The 17,186-nt window shown below is 25.6% G+C and overlaps 2 protein-coding genes across 4 annotated transcripts in view; one reads left to right on the top strand and one right to left on the bottom strand.

The window, feature by feature from the left end:
* LOC132922092 (probable G-protein coupled receptor 21) overlaps window positions 1-17,186 on the top strand; it is a 114,791-nt gene that overhangs the window by 18,040 nt on the left and 79,565 nt on the right. The gene's annotated exons all lie outside the window — the stretch shown is intronic.
* The window catches only part of LOC132922093 (phytanoyl-CoA dioxygenase, peroxisomal-like), a 112,776-nt gene that overhangs the window by 38,065 nt on the left and 57,525 nt on the right, over window positions 1-17,186 (bottom strand). The window lies entirely within an intron of this gene.

Below are 17,186 nucleotides of genomic sequence, written 5' to 3'. Positions count from 1 at the left end.
ACTACGGAGTCCCCTTGACACCACTCTCGCCTTTCCAAGAAAACGAAAGGAGAACTGACCACCGTACTCATATCGTACAATATGTACATAATAATATACACTATTTGAAACGAACTATTATATAATAATACTGTCGAAAATCTCGGACATAGTTTGTGACACTTATTACGCTTCAAATTCTTGAGTATCTACTGAGCTTAGAAAATAGATATTCAACAGAGATTACATAACCGTATCGCGAGGCAAACTCCCCAAGAGTTCTAATACCCTTTGTCTCGGGGTCATTGTGAATATTAGGACGTCCGCGTAGATCATACGATTTGTGCAGAGATGACACCTGAATGGTGTGCTGCCTGTATGTTATAATATTGCGTGACTATAGTAAATTCTCAAACTTATCGTCACGACAGTGACTAAGAATATCACAAGAGTGTTTGGAAACAGATTGCATTATTCGATACAAGGTTGAGTATTTGTTTTTAATAGACAAAATTATATATTTTTATTCCAGTAAACAAACGGTCAACCGCAAAAATTAGCAGGTACAACGTTGTAATATACGTGTATATTTTTTTCAAATAAACTCACTGTCTACGGTCGAAATAATTTATATTATGCAAGACTGCTATCGTTATATGATTTCGCACAACCATTTATTTATTGACGATGCTATTAAATATAAATAATATGATAGGATAATTGGATGATTTTCATTTTCAATTTAAAAAAGTAAGATAAGTGGTACTGATCTGCTGTATATTAGTTATCGAGTGGGTCACTATTATAGGTATTTTAAATTTGAACTCAATGATATACCATTGTTTACGAATAACGATTTTAACTGGAAACTGTCTATCATCCTATATCACCAATAAGTGATATGTTTTTTTGATATAGTTATTAAAGTCATTTATTTTACTTTAAGTATTATAGTAAGGTTGATATAATTTTTTCCGAAAATATTCCATTCATTATATTATTAGTATTTAATTATTATAATAATATATGTTTATACCTTATAATAATAGAACTTGTATAACTCAAAATGTAATAACATTTTTTTTTCTGTAAATAATGTAAAAGAGTAAAAGTTGATTTTTAATAAGTACCTATACATAAATAATAGTTTAAAATAAATAAAAAATGTCATTGTGCATAGTAAAATTTATAATAATATAAAATACATTAAAGTCCACGAAACATTTTTTTAAACAAAATAATTAATATCGTTTTTTATCATTTTAATAAGTAATGTTGTCAAAATTTAAAATATCTCTGAGTATAATTGGCTATTTATATTTTTAAGATTTTTTAGTTTCCGAATGCTCTACTTGTGAATGCTCTACTAATATTGTAATACATTTTCAAAACTTAAGTACAAAGAAACGAGTTTTTATGAAATTTTAACTACAAAATAATTTGCAATTGTTTGCGATATTGACAAATTATGTGAACATTTTAAACTTCAAATGCATATAAAAAAAATCGTGCCAACATATTTTTATATTTATATACAAGAATACATTTTGTGGGGACCAATTGGTATTAATTTTCAAGAATTTTAATAGAGTGAATAATTTTTTATCGCCATTTATAGAAAAAAAACTAAATTTTATCTTCTTAAATAGAAAATGATAATATAAAAATTTGGCAAACATTTCAAGTATTTATGGATGATTATTTTCGAGTTAACAAAATCGGTTTGGTTGAAAATTTGAATTTTTTCATTAAATTTTTTTTTGTTTTTTTTTTTCGATTATAAATACAAGTATTATGAATTTTAAGTTTAACCTTTCAAAAGGAAAAACTAGATCTAATTGTATTCTCAAAAAGTCAAAACCACTCTCATTTTTGAATATCGATCGCTCCACTCGAGATCTAAAATAAATAATTGAAAAATAAATAATAATAATAACTAGAGATATTTAAGACCACAACACGTCTAATGGAATTGTTTCATAATATATGAAATGCGGTTCTGCCGTCTGCAGTTATATGTGTTACACGTTCAATCGTGTGTGGAAAATTTCACAACAGTGAACGAAAAAAGAATATAGGTAGGTATTATTATCATGGTATACGCGCTCAATCGTGCACTTCAAAAAGATACGCATTATAAGAACCGTGCACAATCGTATATTCTACACTATTATAAAGTAAAGGCGTCCAATCTGGCCTCACCAAGAACGACTGCAATCTGTTTTATAGCATACTCAACGAGCCCACCCTTCGCTGTTAAAAAAAATCAACCAACCAAATATTCATAGTGGTGGATTCTGGGAGTGGTCAACGATCGATTCCTCCCGGTAAGCACTGAACATTTTTTGAGAAATGTTTACCCTTTGTGTTTTGTAAGATAGGTATATTACTGTATTGATATATATGCCGATATAAAATTAGTATAGTTTAATAATGGATATGTAATATTGTTTCTTTCATTATTTTCGTTATCGTGAAGTTAATCCAAGATAGAATAAGAATTAAGTGTAAGCTCGTTAAGTTCAACTCCTGAAAATTATGCTAAAATTTTTTCACGTAAAAAGATTTTAGATCGCCTTGCATTCGCGTACGTTCTATCTGATGTCGCATACACCTAATATGTATTTTCAAATATTATACAATATATTAATTTAACACTTGTAGTAAATCCGAAAAGATTTTAAAATTATTATTTCTCAATAAAGAAATCACCTGACCACCTAAGAGCAATTATTGCATGATAGTTATACTTAGAGATTCACAATAAACCACGGTCAATGGTTTCCATATTATAGTTTACCAAACTTGAGTTAGTAGCTCTACCTACTTGAACTTATGTAAACGGTTCATTAAAAGAAAAAAAAAACCGTTTTATTTTTAACAATGTAAACCCCCATTTTTTTTTTATATAGAATACTATTAACATAAACGTGCGTAAGGAAACAATGCTTTAACTAAGGAGGTCCGTACTTGAACACGCCCCTCCACGATTTTTTTTAGCAGCTAAGATTTTCATGTGAAAATCATTGAAATTAATCCTCACACATAATCAAGGATATAGTTCTATTAAGTCATAAAAAATAAACATAAAAATATCACAAAAGTTTTCAATAAGTTCTTTTTAATAATATAACTATTTTAACTTTGTGGTTTATCATTTATAATTTTACAACAATATACCGGCCATAATTCTAGAATACTAACCATATGACTATAATATGAGCAGTCAATATTATCGCAGAAGAAACCAGTAACTAAAGTTGAAGCTAAGATTACAAAAATATAAATATTATATGTTTACTACAAATTGTCGATCTATTATCGATATTACGATATAGTTTTAGTATTGACTATTTTGAAATAGCATAATTATTGAACATATTTAAATATTAAAAAAAATCAGTAGGTATAAGATATTGGGGAAACGGTAAATCTCGTTGGAGCTGCCTCCTCAGTCCTCTGCTTCTTCTAAGCACACGCTTATGAATATTATAATACTATTTTCACTTTTATATGATTTTTTAATAATAATTTTCAGGTATTATCGATTTTTAATTTAATTTACTGGTAATAATAATTTATATTATACCTAGTATAATTTTAAAATTTCAAATTGTTGGTTATTGTCTTGTTTGTTTTAAGATATTGTGTTATAATGATTGATATTTATCGAAACTTTAGATAAGACGTATAGAAGAAATTCGCACCTGATACTAATGTTATATTATTTGAAGATGGATTGGCCAATCGAATTTAAAAAAAGCTGTTTTGTGAGTAGTGACATACAGGTTTTTTTAAATTTGATAGCAATGATAAATCGCTGCATTTAAAGAATGCATGACATTGATCGAAACTTTGGTTTTATAGTAATGATATGATGTTTTTATAATTGCAAGTAATCGCAAACAAATATTTTAACTAAAGTTTTTTTTAAATGTTATGAATATAATAAATAATATGATATAAATAACCCTTGTTTTAAAATGTCAAATTTTAAAACTTACAGTTACACATTGTAGTAACAAGAACACAAAACAAAGAAACTCCACAAAACCATCATACTTTTGAATTTAATATATATGAGGTATTATATTGTTTGTTTTTAAATTGTTTTTGGAAAAGTTACTAGAAAATCTTAAAGAGTACTAGTTGTGTCTCAAGTACCTGGTTACCTACCTTTCCCTTTAAAAATCTAAAAACGACTTTATCAAAGTACCACAGAGACTCGATTTCTGTCTTTAAAAGTACTACTTAACTACTTGAAACTTTTTCAATAGCCTATCCATAAAAACGTACGTTGAAAGAGAAACATCATTACAAAACCAATAAGTACAAATCTTTCTACTCTTGAATCTTGAACCAATTCTTGTACATATATACATTATATATTTGCTAATAGATAGTTTAACTCATGTTTGTTAGTATACTGCCGTCTACCATACTGGCGTTATATACATATTTTCATAATCACCTAATCTATAATATTATTATTAGAGATTATTAATACGCTTTTCAAATATTTTGTTAAAAATAAGAAAAAGTTATTAAAATAAAAGTAAACAATTTAACGAACCAAAAGTAAACAATCAGATATTCGAGATTAACATTCCTTAGAATTATAACCCGCCATAGATTATTTTCTTTTTTATATTTTTTATGAATATTTAATGCTTTTAATTATTTTCTAGTAAACAATTACAGTATTGTGTAATTATATTAAATTTATTATGATAACACAATATAAACTTTTTTATCGCTTCAAATCATGTTCATTGGGTGAGAACATTTAACATGTATTTATAATTCAGTAACGTCAAGTCGCTACCGTTAACACCTGCAGTTTTAATTAGGTACATTATTTTCAGTAATAAAATAACGATTACAAAGTACATTTCTCCGTCATTGAGTTGAATTACTGTCGCAAACAATGTAAAAACAATAAAAAAATAATAAAAGATAAAACGAATAATTACAAACACCATAAGGTGCTGCTCAAAATTTGATAGGTGCTTATAGAAACGAGTACTGCACTCCTTGGATATTTTCGATACACTTACTTTAAAGGCAATACATTAAGTAAGTCAGAGAAGTTCATTAAACGATAATTTTTCAAATTAGGAACAAAGTAGTCAAATAGTATATGTTTGCACTTTGGCTTTAGTTACGCGGATAAATTTTTACACAGCTACGCGCGTTTGTTGTATACGAATTATACGAACTAACTTTGTTCCGAATCTAGATTCCTATTTAGTAATTAGCAATGGTGAGGTAGTTTTTGGAAGTATTTGTGTTCTTTGTAGATAAACAAAACCGTTTATATATAGCGATCTGGTAGCCATGTAAATTCTTTGGACAAATAATTAAGCTCGGAGTAACATTCACCTGATCGTTGTAGTTTTTATTTGGATGGAATTTCGGACAGCAAGAAAAACAGCTGTGGACTATTATAGGTATAGGAATTGAACATTTCACAGGTCACGTGGAAACGTATTCGATAGGTAAATCAAATGCAGAATTTATATTTCCATTTGAACATTTCGTATTTTCGTATGAATTCAATAGCAGTCTATAGATATGGTAATTTTTTTTTTTTGACCACCTATACATTTTTTATCTTGCACAATAGTATAATTTTTATTTATATTTTAAGCTTTATAGTACAAATAAAATATCATATTTGTATGATATTAATTTATTATTAACCTACTTATTTACATACTAAGTAGTAAGTAATAAGTAAGGAAATATAATCAAATTATAAAATTAGTAACAGTGTAACATAAATATAACCAAAAACTGATTTCTGAAATATTGTATCTGTTAAAAGCAATATAATTATTTATGGTTTCCCAGTTATTAAAAATAATAAAATAACTTTAGCACAGTCGCTCAATTGTATTACTTATTATTATTTTTACCAAACAAATAATCTGTAAAACTTCTTGCCTTTGTTTCAAAAATATTATTAGGAATATTTAAATATACGTAGGTTATAATACTCGGTAAATTTGTATTATTTAGTATTGACCATTTTTTTTATGGGTAACATTTTACCATGCTACTACTATTATACTACATGAACGGGCATGTGATGGAAATTAAAAGTGACATTATGATTTCGAATATATATATATATTATTTAATGTGGTTTAATTTGACAGTTGCTTATAGAACAAGCTGTCTTATAATTACTATCAACTAATAGCATTCAAAATATTATAGACATTTTAATTATTTAACCAATTATTAATTTTAAAAATTCCTCGTTATTTTCAAAAGTATATAAATTAGGTATATATTATTAGATCGTGAAATACAGAAAAAAAATGTAAACAAAAATAAACTTTATTTAACAAAATATAATATTAAAATTATATCACTTCATTCATCAATCATCAAATTTGATACCATGTTATTGCTGAAAAACAGATAACTTTCAAAAATAAAATGGGTAAACTAAAAATATTTTTTTAATACATCATACTTCACGAAAGTATAATTTTTATAGTTTAAGAAAGCAATTAAATTGTGTTGATTGACTAAAAAAACGTATTTTCTTTATTTATACGATTTGCAGATTATAAAAGTTAATTCATTACAATTGTATATCTATATATTTAGAAATGATTAATTTCTTTAACCAATTGCCGATAAATTGATTTTTTTAATCGCAAAACATTTCCTTTTCCCATTTCAAATATTATTTCTCAGATTGAATACAATTTAAAAGTTTATTCATTTATGTTTCTACATGACTAAAATTTAAACTATATAACACACAGCATTGCTGAGTATACAAGTAAACTATATACATTAATAAATAGAATTAATTAATTTTAATGTTAAAATAATAATAATTGCTGGTCAACAACAATCACGTAAGTTTTTTAATTTATTCTTAATAACGATAAAATTAATATAATATCCCTGTGCCTTGGAGAAACGTTCTAATTTCAAAACTGACATTTTTCCATAATACAATTGGTTTAAGTTCCGTGGCTTCGCGGCCGTGTCGCGGCCCGAAAGAATCTTAGATATTTCCTTACCCATCGGTGTTATAATATACGATACATGTTATGCAGTTACTGTGAACGCAATAATGTACGTTACACGATGCGTAATAGTTATATATTATATATATACCAATACCAGTGTCCTGGTCCAAAAATTATTGCCTCCGCACAACACATTTTCTGTAAAAGTACCTATATAATATTATCTATACACGAAGTTCGTGCTGTGTGTCTAAAACTATGGTAATATAAAATATTTTTAAAAAGTTAAAATTGTTTGAATTTTCTATGCGCTCGTGCATAAAAAAGTGGTTTTATATATTTAATCTAAATATTTGTCACGTGACTTTAAGACTGACCGATTAAGGAATGCGCATTTCATTTTTTTGTAAGATTCACTAGGTACACGATTTTTGAGGAATTTACCCCTATAGTCTTTTATATAACAAATATCTACACTTTTACCAATGCTTGAGCATAATTCACATTTATACAGTTAAGGGTGAAATAACAATCGTGTTATCTTAATAATTGAAATATATAGCATTTGTTGTAAGTATATTGTTAAGCAATTTTATGTAGCGATACTATTTTACACGTTTGCAGCTCTGTATAAGTATTATTTTAATTCTAAAATATTACGTTCGCAGAATACTTGCATACATTATACTTATACACCACCAGAATATATTTTATTATAATATGTATGTACCTATCTGAAACAGTATGCAGATGAGATATTGTTGTTACGGTGGGATGGATGTAAATAAGACACGTGACTTACCTACCTATTATTAGGTGTAATAATTGATGACACTTATATCTCGTCTTATAGTGAATCGATTTATTTAGCATTTTCAGTTTTCGAACATTATTTTCTAGCCTGGACACACGGTTGCCCTTACATGTTAAGTTATTGATGTGTAAAAAAGCGTCTGTATTCAAAACAGCAATACAAAAATATTTTTTGCAATCGCATTTGCATTTGCTCAGTGTTCGATGCATATAACATGATATAGAAAACAAATTTATTTTAAAAATAAAACGGAAAAAATGCCTGAAATATATTTTAATTACATTCGAAAAATATAAGTTAGTAAAAATATGCTGATTCTAATTTTTTGTATTATTATCAACATCATTTATGTAATAAATTTAATTTTGAAATTAACTATTCCTACAAAAATTTGATATCGAATGCAGCTATTATCTAGACAATGTATTAAAACACATAGTTGTATTAGAATAAAAATATCTGGAACTAAAGAGGTAATCTATTTTTTCAAACAGTATCTTCACAGTTCACTTAATCTATAGATAACAATGTACAATGTTTTAGAAAAATCAAATTTCTCTATAGGATAGCGTACGAAAATGTTTACTAAATAGGTACTAACAATATAATAAAATTATCATAATACAATAATCTAATGGTCTATGGCAGGGGTGGCCAGCGAGAAGAGCCACTAAATATATTAATAAATAATAAATATAAAAGGTCTTAAGTAAATATAAATATACATAAATTCATATTAAACATTTTTTTTTTGTAAAACTGTTACGATAAGATACAAGCCGCAAAATTCAATGACGCGAGTCGCGGTTTGGCCACCCCTGGTCTATGGTAATCAGAAAATACATTTTTCGATTAAGATTATACGTGCATGTGGCGTTTTTGAACGATATTTACATAGTTCTAAATATAATGTATGGAATGAAGTAGGTACATGAATATCTGAGATACTTTTGCACTTTTGATAAGATTTATTTTTTACTTATCTCGAATGCCAATTCTTATATCTTCCATCGATAAATACAATGCACTTCGCGTCGAATATATTAAACAAATAATTTATATAAATATTAAAATATTAATAGGTATACCTAATTATTTTAACTAAAAAATGAATAATTGTTGTAGTTATAAATAGTATGCAGTAACTAGCGAAGCTTTTAACGGATTAAAGTGTTACTTTTAGTACTATTTTATTCATTAGAATGATTTTTAAAATACAATTACAACATTTATTAAATCTTATATTATCACTTTTGAACAATTAATAATATACACCTTTATACATATTATTTTTTAAGAGTATTTTCAAATACACATACCTAATTATTGTATATTATACATTTTTAAATTTATGATCGGATCAAAAAAAAAGGTATATATATTATTCAAAATGTCATTTAATTGTTTGATATTATAGGTGCTATAAAATATGTAGTATACAAAACCTAGAAATATTTTAGATTTAACTAATTCTATGATACCAATGTTATTACCGTTATTTACCATGTTATATCAATGACTACAAAAATAACGAATTTATATCTGTTTATTTCACATTTTTTTTTTTAATTAACTAACAATAGTGTTAAATGCATTTAGAATTAATATATCTTATGTTATTAATTTTATTTAATTGGTCTTTAATGGCCAATAGATCGTGTTCCTTTACAAATATTTCTTTACGACCATGATTTATTTGACTTGCTGACAGACAGAATTAATTAGTAAACTATATGGTTAGAACATATATTGTGTGATTTCTGTACTCTAATATTAATTGCCTATAAGCATACCAAAAACAATTTTCAAAACTAACACATTAATAAATTCTAAGAATTAATTATATATAGTTAATAATGTACGATCGAGATAAATTTAAACAATTAAATACTGTTTTAAGTTTTCTGAATATTCACAGTATTTAATGATTTATTTGTGCAAAACCACATTTTTTTAAAAAAAAATGAATAAATCGACTTTATAAATTATACTGTTCACGATATATTTTCTTATCGATTTCGACGAGTCTTAGAAAAAAATTAGAAATTTGATGGATATCATCACTATTGGATTCAATCAAACTTTTAGCATTGAAAAAGTAAATTATTTTTTATTTATTTAAAACAATAAAATGCTCTTTCTGTAGAAAAAAACGATACTGAAGTTTACGTAAATATAAGGATGGTCTGATGTTAGAGATATACTATTTTTAAAATTTAAATCCAATATACACATTTTACTAAGTAATTGTATTGGTGTGCTCTTTTTATTATTATTTTTATTTTTTAAAACGACAACTGAATGTAAGAAAATGTTTTTTTGCAATTCATCAAATATATATGAATTGAATAATTTATTTTGAAAGGTACGGACTAGTTGGGGAAATGTTTTTAAGTAAGTTATGTGTAAAATAAATTGTGGTTTGATTGATAGATGAAGGACGTAGGATAGCGGACATGAGGCTAATTTTTCGCCATGAATAACCTCATGCTGCCATCAACGGACGTTTATTCCTTACGTAGACTAATCGTTCAAAATGTTGTAAAAAATCGGCTCTAATTATGGGGTTGGTACATTAGCAATTACGTATGGTCAGTTAATGCTATCACTGCAGTTTGAGATTTAATTATATTTATTTTTGCTGTAAGTGTGTGTTTACGGGCAATCCATTAGCGGCAAATAATGTCAACGAACAAAGCAAAGTACGCTAAGCCTCTAAATATTTTTAGCTTGGCTATATTATTAAAGTGCAATGTGTAACTAACAAGTCTGAATAATAAATGGTCAATGAAAAATAAATAAAATTTACAGTGTTTTCATTGTTAACGTAGAAAAATATACCATTTATTATAGAAAAGCATAAACGAAACAAATTACAGATGAGCAAATTTGCCTTCAATAGAACCAATTTTATTTTGTTAGCTCTAATACTATTAAAGTAAATTGACCAATGGCTTAACTTAAAAAAACATTATAAGAACATTATCTGTTGTCTCTCGTGGTTTTTTACGATATTTTAATTTATAAGTAAGTTTTTAGCATTTTTATATTTCACATATTTCACATATTTGAATTAAAGTGTGTACATAATATACCTATAATATATTATCAATGTAAATACTGTCATATTTTTACCAACTAGAGTATTTACTACCGCAGTTACTAGTTACTATAGATAATTTATTATAATTAATTATAAATTATACGTTCTATTGGAAGTTATTGACATAGTAAAGGTTTTTCAGTCAGTATATTAGCTGTAATTACATTCAGAATATTTATAAATTCAAAATAAATCAAATAATCGAAATAATTAATATGATCTATAAAACTGAAGGGTATAACTTAATAAAATTAATATGGCTGAATGGTGCTGACATTATAATATGGATCATTTAGATTATAAAATTCCAAATTGTTTTCACATAGTTTTTTTTCGAATTTGAATAGGTTATAAGTAAATCTACAATATAAAAACAATTTTAACGAAACGTGAAACTTTTTTATTGATTTCCCGTCCAAATCTATTATTTGTATCATCGGAACAAGGAAGTTACAGGTATAAAGATGATGTGACATGTCTTACTAATATTTTATGATGTTTTACGATTTCCAGTATTTTGTAAACCTTATTAAACTGTGGAGGACATCGGACATTAATCTAATATAGCTTTATACCTAATATAAGTTCTTAAAAAATATTTTTCTAGTCATTCCTACGCATTACTCAGTATTTCAAACACACTTACTCACTCACACACACACACACACACACACACACACACACACACACACACACACACACACACACACACACACACACACACACACACACACACACACATGGGCGTGTATGTAATTTTACACGCCTAATATAAAGTTCTCACATCGCAAAATAATTTTTCAATGATAATTGGAAAACGATTTCAATACTATTTCAATATAGGTATTCAGAATATTGATTGTTCATAGTTATCAGAAAATTGTTGTACATTATTTATATGAATTATAACATATTAACATATTATTGCTTAGATATTATGACAATCATATGCATATTATAATAATGTAAAATATTAATATAATATGATTAATTTTATGTACCTGTTTCAAAAATATTTTAAATGTGTTTTAATAATATGATACCAATCTGTATTTTATTAAAAATATTTGTTTTTAACTAAAACATATTAATAAAACAAAACTAACAATCACTTTGAGTTTATTATAATTCATTAGTTACATATTTTTTAATTGTTATATACAATGTAAGAAAAATTAAGTATACTTAAACTTTTAAAGTTTATAATTTTAAATGTTTACACTCTACATATTATAATATATTTAAGGTTCGGCGGAATAATTAATAAATAATTATTGTAATATGAACATTGGGCAGTAGTTGACGGAGTTGATATAAAATTGACAGAACCAATGCATCTACGTCTGTTTAGCATATCTCGGATAATAATTTTGAACAGTATTTAAATCTGAAGCGTAAACCGTAAATATATAAATACTCTCAAGTAAATCATACTATGATTATATACATACTATGACTTACTAAGTCTGTTTTACGACTGAACCGTTAAAAATGAAACGATACCGTCGAATATACTAGTGTCGATAGGAACACTGATTCAAATGTTTAACGAATATTATGATAACAAAATATATGTGACCAAAGAGCAAAATATATCAACCAGATATGATTTTATTTTTGTTTTGTAAATGCTAAAAAAATAACAAAGGATAAAAAGCTGTATCGTGTCAAAACTATATAATAAGGTAAATATTTTATCTCATTTTCACCTCGAATACAATTTTGTGACTGTTGTTTATAAGCATTATCAACGATTGTGTCAAAGCTAAATGAGTTCTCCGATGGAGGAAATAGCCTTTTCTTGGCAGCTTTGTAGTCGCACACATTATTTATCCCGAAGAAACCATCTCGACATTCGTTAGCCATTCTTTTTAAAAACATACATCAAAGAAAATCTATACAATATATTAATATTATTTGACACTATTTGTAGACTATATGATATCTATTTATTATATAATGAACTATAGTATACTATTATACAAGTAGTAGTAAGTATTTGATAGTACTAATCTATATGGTTTTTATTTTATTTCAGTAGACCAGAAGGTTTGGTAAATTATTGGTTGAAAATATGTTTTTATTGGGTTCCACCCATTTAAATAAATACATAATAAATTATTATTATTTATTATATTACTTTGTAATAACTTTAGAGTCTTATGTTGGAAGCATAGTGAATAATAATATTTAAAGATACGCAAGAAATTAATAATTTCTCTACATTATCCAAAAAAATATTAGGTTGCTATTGGAATATCAAAGATCAATAAACTGATAAAAAAATTAAAATAAGTGGTGGATTTAATGTTATAAAAAAATATGCATATATGAAATACAATTTTATTTATGTTTCTAGGAAATAAAATAAAACAAAACTATGAGATTATTTCCAAGTTTATAGAAATATTAGTCGGTTACTCTGATTCACAGTAAAATATTCCTTTGTATAAAATATATAATGTAGATTTATAGTTTCTCCTAAAATATTGTTGAAACATATTTATTCTTTGGTTAACATTTTACATAAAACCTAATGTTTTTTTTTTTTTTAGTATAACATTTCGAATAAAACATACATGTATGATTTAAATTGTATAGAATATTTGATTAGAGTTTTAACAAGAACATTTAATACGTAAATAAAATATATTTATTTTTCTTCTCTTCGATGATGGACCCGTAATTTTAATATTTATTGGTTATGACATAAATTTGAGTCCAATACATAATTTGATATACTTTATATTAAATTTCCGTACAGTAAACAATAAATATAAGTTATAAAATATTGTAAAGTTCATTAAAAGCTAATTCAGTTTAAAATATTATGTTTATTGCAGCTATGCAACTAATTATTAAATTTGATATTTTTTTATTTACTTACTAGAAACAAAATATTAATTATGATAAACAAATTTAAAAACAAATATGTACGTATGAACTAATTTTGTTAATATTTCGGTATTTAACAAAATATTGTATTCCTACAATTAAAGCATACGATGAATTGTAGTATAATTATTATTAATGTAATTTTTAACATTTAAAAAAAATTATAAATTATTTATTTTGGATTTTTACTTGCACATATTGTATAAAATACATTAGTAATAAATATAATTGCATTTTCATCATTTATAATTGACAAACGTTGCCAATTTACTCGTCCGAGTATTTTAATTATGAGTTTTAATATAGAAATCCAATATATTTTATTTAAATGTCAACAAATGATTTACATTGTTTGGATGTAGTAGACTTTTCAACAACTCCACATAATTGTACATCATCTAATTATATATACATATATATATATTACATATTTTCACGTAGATTAGCATTTAAATTATTATTATAATTATTATTTTTTAATTTGAATTTTACTCTTGTTAAGCTAAAGATAAGTAATTTACTCTATTCTCACAAACTAAAAATAAGAAAATATATTATATAATATTATAAGTTAGTCAAAATTTGGATTAAAATTATAAAAATAATCATAGAATTTGTTTTAAAATTTTTTTATATTTATGAAACATTTTATACTGTTTAAAAAACGAATAATTTTAGATTAATATTTTTTTTATTGATTGTTTATACTTGTTTTTGAAACTATTCTTTTGGTCGATTTTCAGTTGTTTTGCTTAGTTTTCCAGAAGCTTGAGTGAAACTTACAAGTTACAATCGATAAAAGATTTAAGTAGATACCTATACGGAACTTTTAGAGCTCTCATCTTACCCGAAAAGTAATAAATATAAATATAAATACATCATCATAAGATGATTATGAATACGACGGGGAACTATATAAATATTACAAAAATGTGTGAAATTAAAGTTTGTAGAAAAGAAACAGGATTTACCAAGAAGACAGGATTGTTCTTAAAAATGTATTTAAGAAATTTAGATATGCATATCATACAATTTCATACTTAGGTGTAGTAATCATTTTAAAATATTAAAAATTTAATACTTTATCATCTGATACGAATAAATAAAACATAATATAAATATTTATTTTTTTATGCGTTGACTAAACAATATACACATGCAGGTACACCACCACATCAATTGTGTAAAATTAATAGACATGTTTCGAGTGCTTTGCATTATTTATTGCAGCAAACAGATTCTTCTGAATAGTTTATTATTTTAAAGGTAGTGTTTAAAACAATTTTTTATCTCAAGTAATACAGACTCTGCGTGTTTAAAGTTCAGACCCGGGCTACATAAACCAAACACTTTCACGGCTATCTACCTGCTACGGTTTTGCTCGGAGCCGGGACACCCGCAATGTAGTGTTCTCGGGGAAATAAAACGGGGCGACGCTACTAGTGCATATATTCTTTTATCGTCTTGTTTGCCCTCGTCCTGGTTGAGTGTGCGTTCATTCGTTTCCCGATGAATTTCTGCGTCCGTAGTAGAGCTTTTGTCGAGCATTTAATAGAGCGGTCATGTGCCCTACGCGTTCGTATGCACAGTTATTTACGCACTTTAACTTTCCTTTTTAAAATTTAATGTAGGTAGTAGGTACCTATTATACCATACCTGTGTACACCAATTTTACTTGTAAGATGGCTTTTCTAATTTATTTCGTTTGCTCGGCCAAACGCGTACATGTTAATTAAACCCGATGTTTAAAATTAATTCTGTTTTTCTGTACCTAAATCAGAAATAGTTTATAGGTAGTGTGAAGTTACATGCCTACTATATAGTGTTATTTTATTGCGATATTATGTTCTGTGTAAATAGAATTACATATGTATAATGTATATACCAATTTAAAGCGGAGGTACCTGTAGTATATACATATTAATTATATTATAAATCACCAAATTTTTAATAAAAGCAAATCTTCATAGTAGTCATCAGACGTAATTTTTATATTTCATTATTCACATTATTAAGTAATTTGTCAGCGAAGAAGCATCTTAGAAAAAAATGTAAATATTTAAATGATAATATTACTACTTTGCGAAAGTCTTAAAATATAATTCATAAATTTATTATTCGTATGTTATAACTTCATTTGGTAACCGAGTATAAATTTTAAAACACATTAATAATATAAAATGTATTAATATGATTGGTATTAAGTGTTCAATTGAATATAATATTTAAGTGCCTATCCTTACCTATCTATAGAAAATTTTTTTTTCTTTAGATTTTAATAAAATATTTAAAATTGCAATATTAATCATATTTATAGTATCATTAATAGTTTTTCTTAAGCAAATATCTCATTTAATTTTTTTACTCGAGAGTTTAATTTTCTAGTACGGGTGTAACCGGAGAACAAAGATATAGAGGCAACTGCTGCTCAGAGATTTTTATATCAATAAAAATAGTTTTAAACTGTTTAGGGTTTACAAACTATACTCATTAGGGCTTAGATATTTAGTCGACGTTTGATGTTTCGCACTATTCCAAAGACTTATCTAAGACAAGCAAAACAATGATAAGATCGTAATTTATAAGACTAGGTATAAGTTACTAAATTATGTTTAACTAAATCACGTTTGTCTAATATTTTTAAAAACTGTATAGACTTTACAATTATAGTACTTATATGATGTAAGAAAATATAATTACTATCATTATACAGTCTTTAAAAGGTTTTCTTTATTACCATGGTTTAAACTCATTATAAAGTTACTAAAGTTAACTTGTTAAATTTTAAAAACTATAGGATGTCATGTTAACTAAAACATTTTCATAGTACAACTTTCTTGTAAGTGCACTTTTAAACTTAAGGATGTCCGATGGCTGTCCATAAATAAACTTACGTTTTATCCAATGAAAGAGTAGTGTTTATGCTTAATTCTTACTATACTAATCACTTATTGAACTCAGTCGTTAATTTAGTACTTATGAGCTTAAGTTTATCTAGTCATTATTGACAGGTTCAAATAGTATGCATTTAACTTTCACAACACATTTATTGAGAATACATTTATATTATATTAAAAAAAAATAATTAAATTTTAAAAGTCGTTATAAATTAAAAATAATTACCAAAAGATATTCTATACAAGAGCGCCAAAGGGCAAATTATAATAATAATTATTGAATGTTAGAAAAATTATGTGTGCATTTATCTCTAAGTATATAAAAAGTAAAAATCTTGTGAAAATAAATAATGATAAAAATGTTTGTTTTTTTTTTTTTTTTGTAGTACGTTAAAATTATATTATAATACCTAATAATGTTATAATATTTTTATCAAAAACCTCAACACTTTTCGTGAAAAAAAAATTTGTAGAATTATTACTTCTTAGTTATTCTAAAATAT

This window comes from Rhopalosiphum padi, chromosome 2 (assembly GCF_020882245.1).
Source record: "Rhopalosiphum padi isolate XX-2018 chromosome 2, ASM2088224v1, whole genome shotgun sequence".
NCBI classification, from domain to species: domain Eukaryota; kingdom Metazoa; phylum Arthropoda; class Insecta; order Hemiptera; family Aphididae; genus Rhopalosiphum; species Rhopalosiphum padi.
This window is presented reverse-complemented; position numbering and strand designations above follow the sequence as displayed.